This window comes from Spermophilus citellus (genome assembly GCF_964194105.1).
Source record: "Spermophilus citellus genome assembly, chromosome: X".
NCBI lineage: Eukaryota > Metazoa > Chordata > Mammalia > Rodentia > Sciuridae > Spermophilus > Spermophilus citellus.
The window spans coordinates 87,715,251-87,730,186 of record NC_138190.1 but is presented as its reverse complement, the minus strand read 5'-3'; the positions used below and the strand labels follow the sequence as shown (position 1 = coordinate 87,730,186).

General features: G+C 41.7%; 1 pseudogene across 1 annotated transcript; it reads left to right on the top strand.

Annotated features, from left to right (window-relative positions):
• The first annotated feature begins 8,204 nt into the window (after positions 1-8,204).
• On the top strand, positions 8,205-9,303 carry LOC308639491 (growth arrest-specific protein 7-like; annotated as a pseudogene). Its single transcript has one exon. The product of its transcript is annotated as a growth arrest-specific protein 7-like (transcript).
• The last annotated feature ends 5,633 nt before the right edge of the window (positions 9,304-14,936 follow it).

Below are 14,936 nucleotides of genomic sequence, written 5' to 3'. Positions count from 1 at the left end.
TCACTAGGAGGGAGTAAATCACTGGAGGCATGCCCTGGAAAGGTATATCTTGTCCCCACCACTTTTATCCTTCTATTCCTCTGCTGCCTTGCTGCCATGAGGTAAGCAGCTTTGCTCTTCTCTTCTGCTATGATGTTCTGTCTTGCTTCAGGCCCAAACCAATGCAGTCAGCCAACCATGGATTAAACCTCTGAAACCAAGAGCCAAAATAAGCCATTCCTTCTTGAAGCTGTTTTTCTTGGGTATTTTGTCCCAGTGATGAAAAGCCAATTAACACAATACCCACCCTACTCTAGTCAAATATTACAGGATAATCTGCCCATTGTTTTCAGTGTCAGCTGTACCAGAGATACCAATTTCTGGCCTCACATGGCTGTAGTCAGGCAAGGTTAGTAGGTCCTTGACCTTTCCTATAAAGGTGTTGTCAGCAGGAGGCTGGATGGTTCAGTGGTAGAGCACTTGCCTAGCATGTGTGAGGCACTGGGTTTGATCCTCAGCACCACATATAAATAAATAAATAAATAAAATAAAGATCCATGAACAACTAATAAAAATATATTTTTAAAAAAGGTGGTGTCAGCAGGATCAATGGAATTGAACTTCTACCCGCTTTCCCCAGTAGCAAACAAGTAGAACAAGACTATGGTAGGTAGTGCTAGTTGGCATTCTACTTTCCCCACTAGGGTAGTGTCAGTGGGACCATGCCCACCTGATAATCCACACTCCATTCCCCATTCTTTTACCTGTCATTTGGATAGGGCCCATCAGGGGGCTAACATTCTACCTCTCCCACCTCCAGTGCCTACAAGGTGGAAAAAGACAGGTTATGTACTTCTCCCAAATCCTATATCAATGGGCTGGGGTTGTAGCTCAGTGGTAGAGTGCTTGCCTAGCATGTGTGAAGCCCTGGGTTGGATCCTCAGCACTGTATAGAAATAATAAATAAATAAAATATAGGTAATATGTCCATCTACAACTAAAAATTTACCAAAAAAAAAAAAACTTAAAAAAAAAAAGGGAGCATAATTTCCAACTTCAGCCAGAATCAACAAGCTGATGCAAGTAGTACTAAATTTTTGGCAGGAAGATGTCAGTAGGTAGAGTGGGGAGAGAAACTTTCACTCCCATTCATTGAAACAACACAGTGAGGTAGTATTTCACTTTTGCCAGGGTCAGCAGAGTCCAATAGAGAGCTGTATATTTACCCCAACACAAACTCACACAGCACAACACACTTAAACAGGATGACTACATGCAAAAAAGGAAGAAATAAAATATAGTCTCACAACATAATACCCAAATATCCAAAATACAATAGAAAAATCACTCATTATTACCAAGAACCACAAAAATCTCAACTTGAATGAAAATAACAACAACAAATCATGGGCTGGGGTTGTGGCTCAGCAGTAGAGCACTCACCTAGCATGTGAGAGGCCCTGGGTTCGATCCTCAGCACCACATAAAAATAAACAAAATAAAGGTATTGTGTCCAACTAAAACTAAAAAACATATATATTAAAAAATACACTCAAAGACCATTTGGATAAATCAAAATAGAACTTTAAAAAAAAAAAAAAGAGGTCCTGTAATCCCAGTGGCTTGGGAGGCTGAGGCAGGAGGATGGTGAGTTCAAAGCCAGCCTCAGCAAAAGTGAGGCTAACCAACTCAGTGAGACCCTGTCTCTAAATAAAATACAAAATAGGGCTGGGGATGTGCCTCAGTGGTTAAAGGCCTCTGGGTTCAATCCGTAGTACTAAAAAAGAAAAGAACAAATTGATAGTTAAAATATGACCAAAACATGCTATTTACAAGAAATCTTCAAATATAATGGCACAGGCAGGATGGAAATAAAAGGATATGAAAAGATATACCATGCATACAAAAATCAAAAGATAAGGTAGACTTTAGAATAAAGAAAATTACCAGGGCATGATATGGTGGTGCATGTAATCCACCTATCAGCAGGCTTAAAACTACAAACCACATGATCATATCAAATGATGTAGAAAAAGCATCTGACTAAATTCCTTGAAAAACAAGTAGAAATGGTCATAACCAACTTTGTTATAACAAAGGTTATAATAGTCAAGTGAACAAAACAAAAAGGGGAAGCTTCAAAATGGTAGAAGAACTTTGTGGTGTTCTATTCATCTTTGCCCTACTTCTTTCTTCATTCATGAGTGGTCTTGAAGATGGTGGGTTGCATTCCTAATGTGGGACCATACAACTTGGTCAAAGAGAGCACAGAACAGATTTTGTTGATAAATTATTATGTAGTGTTGAGAGCCACAGCCGAAGGGGCCCCAGCAAACTTCCAGCTGCCAGCAAACTTCCAGCTGCCAGCTGATGATTGGCTCACAGCGGCCCCAGCAAACTTCTAGCTGCCAACTGATTGGCTCCTCTGCGATGATGCTCATTGGGCTGTTTCCCCACCCTTTCAGACCAAGGAGCTACTCATTGAGGGACTTTTTTTGGCTCCGCCCATGTGACCCACTCAATCGGCCTCAAGAGCAGGAGGAGTGGGGGAGGAGGAGAGGCTTGTGGGAAGCCAGTGGTGGCAGTTGGGCTCTGAGGGTTTTCCTGAAGAGCTGTGTGGTGCGGTGTGTGTATTCTAAAAATAAAGTTCATTTTCTTTTGACAAGTGGCTCCTAAATTGTGCCCAGCCAGACTGTGGCAATGTAGGTCTATTCTAACCTGTCTGGGGCTAGCTGAAGAATGTATCCAAGGTACCATTCAGGGCAGAAAAGTGAGGATAATTGCTTGAAAATATTGTAAGGCAAAACAACAACAAACATAAAACCACCACAGCTGCAGCTGCCTGGGGCAAAGATGACTGGAGAATCATACAACATTCTGCCTGAAATCTAGGAGAAAAAGCTGGGGAAAAATTATTTTGGAAATTAAGGCCTTTGTAAGTGCTTGTGTATACTTGGGAATGTAGCCACACACATACATGGGGTAGAATGTGTGCTCAGAGAAGATATGAGAAGACCCTAAACATTTGCCTTTGACTGATCTTTAGATCCAATGCAGGCAGGAAGTGAAGGCCAAGACAAAGTTGTAAACAGTTTGCATAAAGGTTGAAGAAGTCCTCTATAACAGACCCAAAGAGAGGTGAGGTTTTTTTTTTTTTTTTGGGGGGGGAGGTACTGGGAATTGAATTCAGGGGCACTCAGCCACTGAGTCACATCCCCAGCCCTATTTTGTATGTTATTTAGAGACAGGGTCTCACTAAGTTGCTTAGCACATGGCTTTGACTGAGGCGGGCTTTGAACTGGCGATCTTCCTGTCTCAGCCTCCTGAGCCACTGGGATTACACAGGCATGTGCCACTGCGCTCGGCAAGGTGGGTTTTTGTTGTTGTTTATTTTAGTTCTTTGAGCTTAAGGAAGTTTCTGTCAAAACATGACAAGATAAGCTAAAAGAAATGAAACTTCAGTCATAACACACAACAAGGAATACAACTTTTACAAAAATAATTTGGAGAAGTCACTAAATAAACAGATGACTACAGCTCTCAAAAAAAAAAAAAAAAACCCAAAACCCTGAGGGAATGGGAGAGTCTGATTTTCAGAATTATTACAATAAAACATTTAAATATGCAGGTTTCAACAACAACAACAACAAAAAAATCACCAGGCATGCAAAGAAACAAGAATGCAAGATCCATTCACAGGAAGAAAGAAAAAAAACTAAAAAGTGACAGAAACCAACCCTAAAGAAGCCCAGACATTGGACTTACTAAACAAAGATTTTAAATCAATTGTCCCAAATATTCTCAAAGGAACCAAATAAAAATTCTAGTGCTAAAAAGTAAAAATAATTGAAAATTTAAAATTCACTAGAGGATTTCAACAGCAGATTTGAACAAGCAAAAGAAATAATCAGGGGACTTGGTTATGGCTCAGCAGTAGAGTGCTTGCCTAGCACATGTGAAGCCCTGGGTTTGAGCCTTAGCACCACATAAAAATAAATAAGTAAAATAAAGGTATTGTGTCCAACTACAACTAAAAAATTAATATTTAAAAAAAGAATCAGTTAACCTGAACATATATGGAGATTAAAATTATCAACTTTAAATATTCATACATATGCACACAATAAAAATAAAATTTGGAAAATGCCATTCCCTAGTATTTCCGCTTTCCCTCCCCTCCCCCTGGTCCTCATACTCTATTAATCTCCCTTATAATTTTATGAGATCCCACCCACCCTTCTTTTTTTCCTCTCTAGCTTCCACATGAGAGAACATACATATCCCTTGACTTTCTGAGTTTGGTTTATTTGCTTAACATAATAGTCTCAAGTTCCATCCATTTATCTGAAAATGATATGATATAAATTCCTTCCTTATGACTGAATAAAACTTCATTGCTGGCCAGGTGTGTGGTGGCACACACCTGTAATTCCAGAGGCTTGAGAGGCTGAGGCAGGAGGATCACAAGTTCAAAGCTAGCCTCAACGAAAGCAAGGCGCTAAGCAAGTCAATGAGACCCTGTCTCTAAATAAAATACAAAATAGGGCTGGTGGGTTGGCTCAGTGGTTAAGTGCCTCTGAGTTCAATCCCTGGTATACCCCCCCCCAAAAAAAAAAAACTCCATTGTCTATATGTACCATATTTTCTTTATTCATTCATTTATTGATGAACACCTAGGCTGGTTCCACAGTTTGGTTACTGTGAATTGTGCTGCTATAAAACATGAGTATACCTGTAACCCTATGATATGATGACTTCAATTCTTTAGGATAAATACTGAGGAATGGTATAGATGGGTCATATGGTGGTTCCATGCTTAGTATTTTGAGGAACCTCAATACTGGAATTGGTATATTTAAAGTGTTGAAAGAAAGAAGTCAACCAAGAATTATGTATCCAAAAAAAAAAAAAAACCTCAAAAATGGGGCAAATAAGGCATTCCCAGCTTAAAAAAAAAAAAAAAAGCTGAAGGAATTCACTACCAGTGGACCTGCCTTATAAAAAAATGCAAAACAGCATCCTTCAAGTCAAAACAGATACTAGACAGCAACTTGAAACCATAGGAAGAAATAAATCTCTCTAGTAAAGGAAACTACATAAAAATTAAAAACAGTATTATTGGGCCGAGGTTGTGGCTCAGTGGTAGAGTACTTGCTTAGCACATGTAAGGCAATGGGTTCAATCCTCAGCACCACATAAAAATAGATAAATAAAATAAAGGTATTGTGCCCATCTACAACTTAAACAAATATTTTTAAAAAGTATTACTGCATTTCTGGTTTACAATTTCATTTTTATTTTCTATATGATTTAGAAGACAAATGCATAAAATAATCCTAAATCTATATTATAGAGAATATGATGTACAAAAAGATATAAGTCATGATAACAACAAGGTGGGAGTACAGCTGTAAAGTAACAATTTTTATATGCAATTGAAATTAAGTTGATATGAATTTGAAATAGTGTCATAAATTCAGGCTGTTAATTATAGTCTCTGGGTAACTACTAAAAAAAACCTTAAAAAAGAAGAAAATCTATAATGTCTAAGAATAGATCCTTAGGTGATAAAAATAAGGAAACACAAAGAAGTGATTTTACCAAAAAAGTCAAGATAATGGCTACTGGGGACGGGGTGTGGGGGTAGGAAGGATAATAGAATGAATCAGACATTATTACCCTATGTGCATATATGATTACATGACTAGTATAATTCTACATCATGTACAACCAGAAGAATGTGAAGTTATACTCTGTTCATGTATGTTGTGTCAAAATGCATTCTATTGTTAGGTATAACTAATTAGAACAAACTAAATAATAATAATAAAAAAAAAAGATAATGGCTACTTTTGCAGGGAAGGAGAGAGCTGCGATTTGAATGAGACACAAAAAGGGTCTTATAGGATGGCTGACAACATTCTCCTTCTTGACCTAGGTGGTGGTTATAAGGGTGTTCATTTTAAAATAACTCTTTAAGCTTAGCTATGTTTTGTGTAGTTTTCTCTAATCATGCTTTATTTTATACTAAAAACTAGTCAAAAATAAATATAAGGGCTGGGATTGTGGCTCAGTGGTAGAGTGCTCACCTGGTACATGGGAGGCCCTGGGTTCAATCCTCAGCACTGCATAAAAAAATAAATTAAACAAAGGTATTATGTCCAACTACAACTAAAAAAATTAATATTAAAAAATTAAAAATAAATAAATATAACAGGACTAGAAAAGAACATAACAGAAATAAAAGGGGAAAGAGAAATAAGATGGGTCAGAGAAGTCTTCTTTGAGGAAGAGTCATATAAGTTGAGCCCTGAAAAATGAAAAGGAGCCACTAAAGTGAAGGATGGCAGGGGAAATCTAAGGCAAAGAACAAGGAGAATAGAAGGAGTAGGATATAAGGATGCCTCAAGGAAAGAATATGTAGTTGTTCACATCGTACAAGCTGAGTTGAGGCTGGAATTCAAAGGGCGTGGGGAGAGACAGGAACAAAGAGGAGGAGCTGGCAAGGTGGAAAGGTACAAATCAGCCAGGAATTTTCAGAGTACGAAGAGAACTTTGGAATTTATTGAAAAATCTAGGAAAGATTTAAAGGTTTTCTTTCTTTATTTTTCCCCTTCTCCAGCACTGGGGATTGAACCCAAGAGCACTCTTATGTAGCTCTGAGCTACATCCCCAGCCATTTATGTTTTAATTATTTTGTAGTTGTAGATGAACAGATAGATGCCTTTTGTTTATTTTTATGCGGTGCTAAGGATCGAACCCAGTGCCTCACATGTGCTAGGCAAGCATTCTGCCACTGAGCCAGAGCCCCAACCCTGTCTCTGTCCCCGTCCCCAGCCATTTTTTTTTTTTCATTTTGAAGAAAAGTCACACTAAGTTGCCAAGGCTGGCTTCAAACTTGCAATCCCCCTGCCTCAGTCTACAGAGGCATTGGGATTACCAGCATGTGCCACCACACCTGGCACAGGTGAGGTTTCTAAACTTAGAGTGCTATGTTCTGTGTTGGCTCATTTAAATACTCTGCCACTTATTCGATGGGACACTATATGGGAAGGGGCACAAATGGAAGTGCAGGCTACCACAGAAGTACAAGGAAGAGGTGATGGGAGCTTGCAGGTGGGTAGGAGCCATGGATGGTTTCTAATTTCTATTTTTATATTTCACAACAATCAAAATGCACAATTGTTCACAACACTGGAACAAAATAAATAATAATCTTCCTTACCCCCTCTTTGCTTTCCTACCTCTACTACTCAAAATAATGAATATAACATCCTGATTTTGTGAAATCATACTTCTCTATCCTCATATAAACATAAACATGTATGTATGTTTATAGATTGAAAGGGTTAATTATGTATTTGTGAAGAAATAATTGTTTCATAATAATGAAATAGAAAATAAACTGTCAGTCGTGGTAGCACACACCTGTAATCCCAGCAGTTCAGGAGGCTGAGGCAGGAAGACTACAAGTTTGAGGCCAGCTCAGCAACTTAACAAGGCTCTAAGCAAGTTAAGGAGACCCAGTCTCCAAGTACAATTTAAAAAATTTTTTTTTAGTTATAGATGGACACAATATCTTTATTTTGTTTGTTTTTATGTGGTGCTAAGGATCAAACCCAGTGCCTCACACATGTAAGGCAAGCACTTTGCCACTGAGCTACAACCCCAGCCCCTCTAAATACAATTTTTAAAAAGAGCTGGGGTTCTGGCTCAATGGTAGAGTGCTTACCTTGCACATGTGAGGCACTGGAATCAATACTCAGCACCACATAAAAATAAATAAACAAAATAAAAATATTGTGTCCATGTATAACTAAAAAATTATTTTTTTAAAAAAGGGCTGGGGTTGACTCTCTCCTGGAGTTCATCCATCGTCCTTGGTCGGTGAGCCTCCTGGGTCCTGCAGTGTGGCAGAGCCTGCAGAAACCGGATCCTGGATCTGTGAGTTTCTGGAAACATTCAGGGACACTTCAAATCTACAGAGTAGAAACTATCCTGCCTCAGAACACACGGCTAGATGGGAAGACATACAAACAAAATGAAAAAAACAAGGGAATAAAGTGCTCCAAACAAACCAAGCTGCTCCCATAAGAGAATCCATCGAAGAAATATCAGAGAAGGAGTTGAGGATGTATTTAGTAAAACTGTTCTACAACTTAAAAAATTATATAAGAGAGCAGGCACAGGAGTTTTGCAGTAAAATAACAGAATCGCTCCAGGAGATGAAAGATCGCTTCTGTAAAGATCTATTAGAGGTCCTGAAAAGAAATAAAGAAGAAATCATTGAAGGGAAGGAATCACTAAACCAACTTAAAAGTTCAATGGAAAGTATCACCCACAGACAAGACCATTTGGAAGATAGAACCTCAGGCAATGAAGACAAAATATATAATCTTGAAAATAAAGTTGACCCCACAGAGAAGATGATAAATTGTGTGACATTCCCTCACCCAGACACCATGCCTGAGCAGCAACTGCTAAAGCCAACCGAGTGGAGCTACTGTGACTACTTCTGGGCTGATAAGAAGGATCCCCAAGGCAATGGCACGGTGGCTGGGTTCGAACTGCTGCTCCAAAAGCAACTGAAAGGCAAACAAATGCAGAGAAATGTCTGAATTCGTCCGAGAGAGGATAAAGATTGAAGAAGAATATGCAAAGAACTTGGCTAAGCTCTCTCAGAACTCCTTGGCTGCACAAGAAGAAGGCTCCTTGGGAGAAGCCTGGGCCCAGGTGAAGAAGAGTCTGGCAGATGAAGCAGAGGTTCATCTCAAGTTCTCCGCCAAGCTTCACAGCAAGGTAGAGAAGCCCCTAATGAACTTTCGTGAGAACTTCAAGAAAGACATGAAAAAGTGTGACCACCATATCGCTGACCTCCACAAGCAGCTCGCCAGCCGCTACGCGTCGGTGGAGAAGGCCCAGAAAGCCCTCACAGAGCGGCAGAGTGACCTGGAGATGAAGACCCATCATCTGGAGATCAAGCTGAGCAACAAGACAGAGGAGGACATCAAGAAGGCACGGAGAAAGTCCACATAGGCTGGTGATGACCTCATGCGCTGTGTGGACTTCTACAACCAGGCCCAGTCCAAGTGGTTTGAAGAGATGGTGACCACCACTTTGGAGCTGGAGCGGCTGGAGGTAGAGAGGGTGGAGATGATCCGGCAACATCTGTGTCAGTACACACAGCTGCGGCATGAGACAGACATGTTCAACCAAAGCACAGTCGAGCCTGTGGACCAACTGTTTCCCCTGGCCAAAGACAGAGAGCTGTGGGTCAGAGAGCACAAAACGGGCAACATTCGCCCCGTGGACATGGAGATCTAGACACACCTGTGCGGCCCCGGGGATCCTGCCCCAGGAGAGGGGCTGGGGGTCCCGTGGAGAAGGGGTGGTGGCTCCCGCTGGGTGAAGCTGCCCTCCCACCCACTCTCCTGTCCACTGAGGATAGAGGAGAGAGCTGGCAATTCCAGAAGGGTAATCTGGATGGCTCAGCTGGGGAATCCCAAATATTCCCAGGCCAAGAAGACAGACCTGCAACCCCGTCCTTGACTCCAAGACTGAAGCCCCCTCAAACCCCGTGCCGTGCTTGTTGCTCTGAGAACAAACTGAGGCTGGAACTTTGTGGTCCCTGCTGAGTTCCATAGGGGTGGCGGTCACATACTTGTGCCCTTGGATGCCCCAAAGCCCATCCTTCACCTGGTCCCTTTATCTCCCGGAGCTTTGGAAGATCAGGGAAGGGCTGTCTCTGCCTCCAAGCCAATGTCAGGATCAGAATCTTGGATAGAAGGCACCGTCAGCTCAGCCTGCACCTAGAATCCTTTACGGCCCTCTCTCTCTTTTTCTCATTGTGTTCTGGGAGCCCAAATCTGGCTTTTCTTGGCCACTTTTCATCCCCGTGGGTCTTGGGAAGGCCGGTTTTCTGTCTTCCCTGACCAACCCTGCCCAGAGAGGTCAGGATGGAACTACCTCATTCAGCAAATTAGCCCCAAGTCAGATCATTGAATCACGGTTCCTATCAGACCAGGCATCATCTCTGAAGTCTCTGGAAATCCCCATCCCTCCATTCCTCAGCTGCTTTTTCAAGGCAGTCCCCACCCCCACCCTGCCACCCCTGCCCAGTCTCACTAGAGGGAGCTTTCCAAAGTTCTCCGCCAGGGAGACCTCCTCCAACTGTGTGCATGTCCAAAAGCTTTGAGAGATGGAGATGAGCCAGAAACCACATGGGGTCTGTCTCCCATGGTGTCCTATCCAACACTGGGCTACCCTGACCCCCGCTCTCCCAGGCTGCCCACCAAGGGCTTAATAGGGCTAGGTCAGTCCCACATGGGAGACAGGTTAGGGCAAGTCTTTGTCGGATTCCATCTTGCTTATGCATGAGGGGGTTTGGACTGCTGTCCCTTGTATGAGCATTGCAGACTCTCTCCTTGCTATCCAGGTGTGTCCCTGCCACCTGGGCCTCCAGCTCCTCTGAACTTTCCAGAGTCCTGTGCCAAGCCCTTCCTTGGTGCCAGCACCTCTCTTCCCTCTGTCCATCTTCCCTGGAGAAGCCTGAGCCAAGCGTGACTCGGGAAGCTTTTCAGCACTACCCCTGGGTTCAGCCCTGCCGCAGTCTGGCTGGGCACAATTCAGGAGCCACTTGTCAAAAGAGACTAACTTTATTTTTAGAACTACAAATGCCAAACAAAACAGCTCCTCAGGAAAAAACCCTCAGAGCCCAACTGCCACCACCGGCTTCCCACAAGCCTCTCACCCCCACACAACCCTCACCACCTCCCACAAGCCTCCTGCTCTTGAGGCCGATTGGCTGGGTTGCATGGGCGGAGCCAAAGAAGTCCCCCAATGAGCAGCTCCGCGATCTGAAAGGGCAGGGAAACAGCCCAATGAACATCACCGCAGAGGAGCCAATCAGCTAGATGTTGCTGGGGCCGCTGTGAGCCAATCATCAGCTTTGCAGTCTGAAGGGCCGGGAAACAGCCCAATGAACATCACCGCAGAGGAGCCAATCAGCTAGATGTTGCTGGGGCCACTGTGAGCCAATCATCAGCCGGCAGCTGGAAGTTTGCTGGCAGCTGGAAGTTTGCTGGGGCCCCTTTGGCTGTGGCTCTCAACACAGCCCGTCACTTCCTCTCTCAACTACAGCAAACACCATCTCCACCATCTTAGCCTAGAGAATCAGCCTGAGGGGGCTGGGAGAAAAAATTGACACAGTGAGCAAGGAACAGCTTCTAGCCAGAAACCCGTGCTCCGAGAGCCCATCTTTCTTCATCTTTCCCATTGAAGATGGCTTTTGGCTTGACCCTTCCATCTCCCTTGGGGGCAGAATCTTTACCTCCATTTTACAGTGCTAATAATGGATGTTAATCTTGAATCTTTCAGCATCTCTTCCATTGAATTAAAATGGCTTTCTCATAGTTTATTTTAGAAAGATGTTCAATATACTAAAGCAAACCAGAAAAAAAATGGCTGGGGTTGTAGCCCAGTGGTTTAGCATCCCTGAGTTTAATCCCCAATATATATTTAAAAAGAAAGAAATTAACTGTCAAAAATTCCTAGCAGAATTGGTCAACAAAAAACTAAATGGCCAGTAAATCAGAGACATAGAGGTACTGTGAGAGGCAGTGCCACTAGGTTGGTGGTAATTATGAGGTAGTAATAAAGGAATCTGAAAAAAAGTTCAAAAGAAAAATAGCTTTATTTTCAAAGGGTCATGAAAGAACTCTAATGGGCAACTCAGGCTGGTTTGGAAGTGAAGTGTCACACCAGGGTCAAATCAGTAGAAGATCCTACAAGCAATGCCCTAGGACAAAACTGGACCTATATAGAGAACTGCTGACACATATTTATCCTCCTCTAATATTTCACTGCTTCAAAAGTAGAATTTATTCTTGATGACATTTAACAGTAAACAATTACGGTTATGCTTACTAATTTTATCTCCACTAATTGTAAAGATAATCAATGAGGGGCTGGGGCTGTAGCTCAGTGGCAGAGCACTTGCCTTGCACCTGTGAGGCACTGGGTTCCATCCTCAGCACCACATAAAAATAAATAAAGATATTGTACCAACTACAACTAAAAAAAAAAAGCTAAAAAAAAGATAATCAATGATATTAACTACTATAATAAATATCCATCTGGTTAGGTCCAATTTTATCCTAAGCCTGCTATTCACTGATACTCATGCTATCCAATATAATGCTAGTCAGTAAGAAGTAAATGATCCTAGTTATTACTAACATTTTACCTTGTGTGAGGTCAAATCAGTTTTGGACTGGTCTCAGTCACGACTCCTCATTCATCTTCCTCAATGTTAACTTTTCCTTCAAAAGTCTAAATAGCATATGAGAATCCTTTGTACTATATTTTTAATTTTTCTGTAAGCATTCTAAAAAGTAAAGTTTTTTAAGTTCACTAAAAATGAATAAGCAATGATATAGTTTAGACAGAAAAGATAGAGAGGCCCAAATCATAGGCAGTTTCTCTGGTACCTCAGGGCTTCTCACTCACATAGCCTGTCAGACCTTTTACCTAGTACACAGACTCTGAAGCCCGACTGCCTAGGTTTTGATTTTGGCTTCACAATTTTCTAGCTGTTGGCAAGCTACTTAACCTTTTCTCTTAAATGTAAGAATGGCAGACCAGGTGTGGTGGTACACACCTGTAACCCCAGCACTCCTATAACCCCTGATGCTTGGGAGTCTAAAGCAAGAGGATCATTCAAGGCCAGCCTGGGCAATTTAGAGTGACCCTGTCTCAAAATTTTAAAAAAAGTTTTTAAAAGAGGCTGGGGATGTCACTTATTAGTAGCATGCCTGTCTAGCATGTGTGAGGCCCTAGCCTCAATCCCCAAAAAAAAGAATGTCAGTCCCAACTTTTTTTGTGGTCATAAGGATTAAATGACATAATACACATAAAGTACTGAAATGAATGATGTCACACAGTAACTTCCACATAAGTACTTGTAAAATGAATAAAGTTATTATTAATTATCTATAGTCACACAAGTTAAGAAGATATGACCATGGTTGCTAAGAACCAGGTAGTGGTTGCCATAGATATACCAGAACCTCGACAGCCATTATTAGGACATCGCCTACCCTTTAGAAGTGGACAAGTGGGCTGTTACTCTGTCAAGAAGGCTAGAAAGCTCAATGAACCTTTTCATTACTCTACATACCTTATGTTTCTCATCCAAAAAGGAGCAACTACTCATTACAGAAGTAATTAACCACCTCAAGGTAAGCAAACTATAATGTCAATCTCCTTTTACAGATGAGAAATCTGAAAACAGTAGTTTCAATGTAGGTGATACACAGGAGAGGCACTAGAAATAAAAGATAGGATCAGTTGTCACTAATTCAATTGTTTTCCCACTTGGTTATACTACTTACTCTCTGTTCTAAAGGAAGAACTTCTGTGATGCCTATTTGATTCTTCTTAGTGGCACTGACAAATACACAGAGCCAGGGTTCAAGCTCGGATGCTCTGCCAATGATCAGAATAGACATGAAGCTGTTACTGGGCCTTGCTTATCTCAAGGGGAGATAGCTATCATGGAACCCAGACAATTAGACTCTGGTGTTTCAAGCTTCAGGTCTTATCAGCTTCATCAGCAAAACTGGAATAAGGCCGGTTTTGATCACTAGCCGTATATAAGGTTTCCCTTTTGTATGGCATAAGCCAGAGCCATACTCCAGGAGTGTTTATGGAAGCTGAATGATTTCCTACAGAGAGAGCTGTGCTCTAAGAAATGCTATGAAATGTGACTATTTGGGAATGGCAATTCTCCAAAAGAGGATGACTGGATGACTCTGCAAAACCCTGCCAAGTTATCCATTAATAAGCTGGCACACAAACGCTCATCAGATAGCAAAAGCCCATCTAAGTATCAACTGAAGTATTTTCCTAAGCCAACCAGGCCTTCCTCTAATTCTGAACTCCAATATAATTAACTACTAGGGAAATGTAAACCAAAACTACAAGGAGCCAGATGCAGTGGTACATACCTGTAAACCCAGTTATTGGGAGGTGAGGGAGTACGGAAGCAGAAAGATTCCAAATTCGAGGCCAGCCTGGGCAACTTATTGAGACCCTGTCTCAAAATTAAATAAAAATATGACTCAGGAGGCTGAGACAGGAGGGTCACAAATACAAGGCCAGCCTGAGCAACTTAATGAGACCCCTATCTCAAAATAAAAAATAAAATAAAATAAAAATGGAGAGTTGTTACTGAGAACATATTTCCCAACAGGACCTTCTTTAAATCTAACCTGATTTCTCTCCAAGATATAATCCTACTCCCTTCCCAAGGTAGAATAAATATATTACTAACAAATAGGGACAAACTAGTTGAAGGGATAGACCACACCACCTGTGTCTATGTGGGTTGCTTTAATAACAAGCCACTAGCTGGGCATGGTGGCACATGCCTGTAGTTTAATTCCCAGCAGCTCAGGAGGCTGAGGCAGGAGGATCGCTAGTTCAAAGCCAGCCTCAGCAAAAGTGAGGCACTGCCAGGGTTTTGGCTCAGTAGTACAGTGCATGCCTGGCATGGGTGAGGTGCTGGGTTTGACCTTCAGCACACATAAAAATAAATAAACAAAGGAATTGTTTCCAACTACAAATAAATAAATAAATAAAGGGAGGCCCTAAGCAACTCAGTGAGACCCTGTCTCTAAATAAAATACAAAATAGGGCTGGGAAGGTGGCTCAGTGGTCAAATGCCCGAGTTTAATCCCTGGTGCTGTCCCCCACCCAAAAACAGCCACTTCATTTTGTTGGAAGATATATATCAGCACAAGAGCTGTCACTGGAGTTGAGGATAACCTGTTTCTCTATGACATTTATAGACAAAGTTGGACAGAATAAAGTAATGAAATTATAACAGTCCCAGGATTTCTGTTTACCAGCACCTGTGTAGTTGTAAGTTGATTTAGGTTCAAGTGTTAATAATGGGC